Consider the following 6,009-nt stretch of genomic DNA (forward strand, 5'->3'; position numbering starts at 1 on the left):
AGATACAAACTGCTAATAAAACAAGTTTTAAGTGGCTTTCTAAAAGGCCCAACAACCGAGCCAGTTCCCATGTTCAGTGGGCGCTAGAGAAAGCCTTAGGAGAAGGCAATGGCACCCCACTCCAGTACTCTTGCCTGGAGAATCCCATGGATGGAGGAGCCTGGTGGGCTGCAGTCCATGGGATCGCTAAGAGTCGGACACGACTGAGCGACTTCGCTTTCACTTTTCACTTTCATGCATTGGAGAAGGAAATGGCAACCCATTCCAGTGTTCTTGCCTGGAGAATCCCAGGGATCGGGGAGCCTGGTGGGCTGCCGTCTATGGGGTCGCAGAGAGTCGGACACGACTGAAGCGACTTAGCAGCAACAACAGCAGCAGCAGAAAAAGCCTTGCGCACAGTTTTGGCGCCATCTCGTGTCAACACCGAGCCGAGCACGTCTAAATATTCTAAACAAGAAAGCGGGTGAAAAAAATGCAAAGAGCAGAGGGATGTAGCCAAGCGTTCCTGAAAATCTGGGGAGGGAAAGGAGATGCGCCTGAAAAGGCAGGCAGGGCCAGCTCTGAGGGAGGCCTTTATCTCATTGGCACCGAAGGGCTCTTAGCACCTAAGTGACACGATCAAATGTATGTTTTAGAACAAACCATCCTAGGAATACAGGCACGGACTGTGAGAAGGGATCAGATGACACGTGGACAGCTGGTCCAAGCTGTGCTTCTGCCTGAATTTTGGGGCCAGATCACAGGAATAGCTGCCTCCTACCAGAATACAAGCAGGGATTACTCGGTTATATGTTCATGTCTATGCCCCCCATCCCACCCCGGCTTAAACAGTGCCTGGCACGTAACACTTTTTATTAGGAATTAAAAGGGGTGACATCTTACCACATACAGACCACAGGATAATACTGCCGAAGTCCTTACCCCGAGCATCCCCCAAGCCTCTTTCTGAACATTCCGACAGGAGGGCGGGTCCACCCATCTCACGGGTGAGGTCGCCCCCGCCCGGGCCAAGGCCGTCCTCCGACTCCCGACTCCTTCACCGCCCGGAGCCCAGGGAGCGCCTCCCACATCAGGTCCAAACGCCGGCGCAGCCCAGGCTCGGCTGGGGTCGTTTGTCCGTCCCACCCCCGCCCCGGACCGGGGACACGTCCACCAGACGACGAGGCGGGGACGCGCTTCTCCGAACAACCTGACGGGCAATTTCAGCCTGAGACCTGTCCCCCAGGACCCCTCCCAGGTTAACCGGACCCGAGGGCCCCAACCCAGAGAGGTGATACCCAGTCCCGGCAGACAGGGCACAAGGTCTCCACCATCCACAGCCCGAGCTGTGCAAACCGGGAAACCGAAGCCGCCACAGGAAAAGACTCCTCTGACGTTACCTCAGGGGCCTAGCGAACGAAGCGCCCCGCTTCCCCTGTTTAGCCTGAAAAGGTGGGGTCTAAACGCGAAGGATCGCAGGACTTCCAGAGCAGCTTCACCCCTATCAAGTCCCGCCACCGCCTCCACTAGGCGTGACCCACTCAGTCACCCTTGCGGTCACCCGCTCGCCTCCCGGGGACTAGCTCGGCCCCGCTCGGCCCCGCTCGGCTCCGCTCCGCTCTTCTCAGCTCCCCTCGGCCCCGCTCGGCCCCGACCGGCTCTACCCGACCGGCTCTGTCCACCTGCTCGGCTCCACTCGGCTCCCCTCAGCCCCGCTCGGCTCCTCTCGGCCTCGCTCGGCTCTACCCGACCGGCTCTGTCCACCTGCTCGGCTCCGCTCGGCTCTCCTCAGCCCCGCTCGGCTGCTCTCGGCTCCGTTCGGCTCTACCCGACAGGCTCTGTCCACCTGCTCGGCTCCACTCGGCTCTCCTAAGTCCCGCTCGGCTCCTCTCGGCTCCGCTCGGCTCTACCCGACAGGCTCTGTCCGCCTGCTCGGCTCCGCTCGGCTCTCCTCAGCCCCGCTCGGCTGCTCTCGGCTCCGTTCGGCTCTACCCGACAGGCTCTGTCCACCTGCTCGGCTCCACTCGGCTCTCCTAAGTCCCGCTCGGCTCCTCTCGGCTCCGCTCGGCTCTACCCGACAGGCTCTGTCCGCCTGCTCGGCTCCGCTCGGCTCTCCTCAGCCCCGCTCGGCCCCGCTCGGCTCCGCTCGGCTCTCCTCAGCCCCGCTCGGCCCCACTCGGCTCCACTCGGCTCCGCTCGGCTCTACCCGACAGGCTCTGGCCAGCTGCTCGGCTCCGCTCGGCTCTCCTCAGCCCCGCTCGGCTCCGCTCGGCCTCGCTCGGCTCTACCCGACAGGCTCTGTCCACCTGCTCGGCTCCGCTCGGCTCTCCTCAGCCCCGCTCGGCCGCACTCGGCTCCGCTCGGCTCCGCTCGGCTCTACTCGACAGGTTCTGTCCACCTGCTCGGCTCCGCTCGGCTCTCCTCAGCCCCGCTCGGCTCCGCTCGGCCCACCTGCTCTGCCGCTGTCGACCCGTGGAACAATCGCGATTCGCGCGCTTCCCTGGCTGGGCGCTACGGTCCTTGCTGGGTCCAGCTCGGCCCTATTTGGCCTCCCTTCGGCTTGTGTCCCGCACAGCCGTCTCCACCCGCAGCCTCGTCGCCTTCGGTCACCCGAGGAGCCCCCTGCCCCTGTCCACCCGTCAGCGGCCGGGCCGCTCTGAGAGAGCCGGTCGTACACCACCCCGCAGAGGCCACGCGGGCTGAGGGGCAGCCCCTGGGTTTCGGACCGTCGCGGCCTCGGCTCGCGTCCAGGCCCCCACATCGCAACCGGAGGACCTTGGGGCCGACCCGTCCCCGCCGAGTCTCGGTCTCTGCATCTGCGGACTGGAGCTGCTGATAGCCCCGTGGTCCCGGGGCTCGCGGCGGGGCTGAGGAGCCGGGGAGCGCGTGTCGCTCTGTGAGCTAGACGGAGGGTGGACGCAGGGGAGAGCCGGGGACGGGGCCCCCAGAGCCCGGGCCCTGAGTGCGGAGACGTGCACGGAGACCCGGCCCGCTGCCTGTCCGTCCAGAGCTGTGTGTCTTCCAGTAAGTCGCCCGGTTTCCTCATTAAAGGACCAGTTCCTTTACAAGCACGAACTCTGGGCGCCCCTGCCCAGGACCTGGAAGAATGAGGCTGCACACGTCTCAGTCCCATTCCGTGTCCTTCAGAAGGTTGGGTGGAGGGAAGGATAGCCCATAGCCTCCACTGAGTTTCATCCACAAACCTTTCCTAGCCTGTAACTCAAAGCTGGGGAGGCAGGGCAACAGGTGGGTACTTGAATTGCAAGCTGCAGAAACTGGATTTAGGAATTTAAATGAAAATAATTGTTTGAAAGGATATACTGAAAGGTTGGGGAATTAAGGGAGGCCTGAAGACAAAAAAACAGTAGAAGTCAGTACCCAAGACCTCTGAACATTAACCCTGGGACTCTGAGCTGTCACTGCTTGGACTGTGTCCAGAGTAGAGGATCTGATTAATGGGACATATGTGTCAGGAAATTCTTCACATTGGAGTCGGCTTTGAAGGATGAATAGACATTTGCCAAAGGGAGAAGAATGGGGCTTCCACGTGGGAGGAGCAGGGACAGGACATGATATGACAAGGCAGGGATCTGGGGACCACGCTACACCAGGTGCTTTCCTGGTCATCTTATTCAATGCTCACAAACCCTATGAACTAAGTGCTGTTAATTTTGGGGGGAAATGATTTTATCTTCATAAAATTGCTAAATGCCTTTCTAAAGAATTCAAGCTAGATAGCAAAATGCTGCGAAAATTGGGGGTGGGGGTAGGGGTAATCATAGCAAATTCTAGTACCCCAAATGTCCAACATTAATATTAGCAACATCATCACAGATATCTTTGTAGGCCTATATATGGCAGGAGGCAAGAAGGAGAAAAAACTGGGGGGAGATTGGATGGAAGGGAGGGAGGGCAAAAGGAATCAGAAAGAATTCTGTGAAGGGGATCACACTATTTGCTAAATTTTAAAATATATGAAGCTTATTGAATTTAACAAAGAGAATTTAAATGAAATAAAAGCAGTTGCTAATTTGATTGTTTGCTACCATAACAGATATTTCCTACAAGACTCCCCCCGCCAAGATTATGAAGAACATTGAGAAGTTGGGGGTCACTGATTCTCTTTAAGTTACACGTTTTGCTCTTGGCTCAATTTTTCCCTACTATGAAAGTGAAGTTGCTCAGTCATGTACGACTCTTTGTGATCCCATTGACTGTACTCTACCAGGCTCCTCTGTCCATGGCATTTTCCAGGCAAAAGTACTGGAATGGGTTACCATTTCCTTCTCCAGGGGATCTTTCTGACCCGGGGATCGAACCCAGGTCTCCCGCATTGCAGGCAGATGCTTTACCCTCTGAGCCACCAGGGAAGCCCTTTTCCCTAATACGGAGCATGAAAAAAGTAAGTTCCTCACATTTTCTTCATGCCCACACCCAACATTCTGCTGTTGGGCTATTGTTTTCATAATTCCAAGGCCTTTGATATTACATTTACTCTGCTGCCTCCCTTCCCTTGGATATTTAATTTCAGTTCTGGGTTTATTGGGAGCATTACTCACCTCCAGCCCTATTACCTTGGCTTTTCCCCCTCTGATATACATGCTTAGTTTTATCTCTTGGTGGGCACAGCCTCGACTGATGAATGTGAACCTCGAGCTTTGTTCAAAGACACGTTGCCTATGGCAGATCAGTGGAGGAGTCAAGATTCCGAGTTAGATTTTCCTGACTCCAAAGACTACCCAGGAGACAGGAGCTTTTGGTACGAGGTTGGCATCTGGGGAAGGGGAGAGTCACTCTCTCTCCTTGAACCTTCTGGGGAGGCCAGAGGGGGCTGGACAAGACATATAGCTAATTCTGCCCCAGGGCTCAGTTTCAGAGCTGGGCAGATTCCCTATGGTGCCTCTAACCCAGCCCCAGAGGTCTGAGGAGGGAATGAGTGACACAGGCTGCTAGTCTTGTCCTAGATTTACCTGGAGGCTGAGAGCTGTGGACAGAGAGCAGGACAATGAGGAATTTCAGCGCATCCCCTTTCCTATCGTAGAAACAAAAGTTCCCAACCAGGGGTCTACGCCAAGTTTCTTTCGCTTGGGGGAAAATAATGAAGCCCAGAGTTGGGCAGCCTGAGCTGCAATGGCAGCTCGACCACGTCCCCGGATCCTTCTTGTTTTCCAGTCTGCCACCTTTCTCAAGATGGTGGCCAGAGGTCAGCAAAGAAGGGGGAACCCAAGGGACCAGGAGCCTGGAGACTTGCACCTGAGTCTCCCTGGCCAGAACAGAGTTCTGCGGACAATGCTGGGAAATGTAGCTTTTTAAGTCAAAAGACAGAAGCTTCATCTTCAATGGTAACTTGTGTTTCTTCATCACCTTTTAATCTATAGTCACAACAGCCTCATCATTTACTCACAGATGTTTGAAGTGCCAGCTGTGGGTCAGGCACAGACTTGTTGGATGTTTAGTGGTGACTGGATAAGGGTCCATCCTCACAGGGTCACTTGAGTGCTTCCTAAGTGCCAAGCAGCTGGTAGGAATCACTCCCTTTAACTCTCCTACCAGCACTGGGAAAGAAAGTGAAGTCGCTTAGTCCTGTCCGACTCTTTGCGACCGCATGAACTGTAGCCTACAATGCTCCTCCGTCCATGGAATTTTCCAGGCAAGAGCACTGGAGTGGGTTGCCATTTCCTTCTCCAGAGGATCTTCCCAACCCAGGGATCGAACCTGGGTCTCCCGCATTGTAGGCAGATGCTTTACCATCTGAGCCACCAGGGAAGTCCTTGATGACTTCACTGGGAAGTGAGTACTATTTTCCCATCTGATGGACAAGTCAACGGAGTTTCTAAGAGGCTAATGATCTATTCAAGGCACCGTCATTATATAACAGAGCCAGAATTCAAACCCATGTTGGTCTGCTTTAAAGCTTTGGCAATTCACCATTTTTTCCATCCTTCACTGTGTTCAGTGCCTGGGACCTACCCCTCAGAAATGCTGATTTACTGCTTGGAGGTAGAACCTGGGCATCAGTGTACCTGTATT

General features: G+C 55.7%; 1 non-coding gene across 1 annotated transcript; it reads right to left on the reverse strand.

The window, feature by feature from the left end:
* Positions 1–5,673: 5,673 nt before the first annotated feature.
* Positions 5,674–5,745, reverse strand: TRNAC-ACA (transfer RNA cysteine (anticodon ACA)). Its single transcript has one exon. It is a non-coding gene; the product is annotated as a tRNA-Cys (tRNA).
* Positions 5,746–6,009: the final 264 nt, after the last annotated feature.

The sequence above is a fragment of the Bos indicus genome, chromosome 22 (assembly GCF_029378745.1).
Source record: "Bos indicus isolate NIAB-ARS_2022 breed Sahiwal x Tharparkar chromosome 22, NIAB-ARS_B.indTharparkar_mat_pri_1.0, whole genome shotgun sequence".
In the NCBI taxonomy this organism is placed as follows: domain Eukaryota; kingdom Metazoa; phylum Chordata; class Mammalia; order Artiodactyla; family Bovidae; genus Bos; species Bos indicus.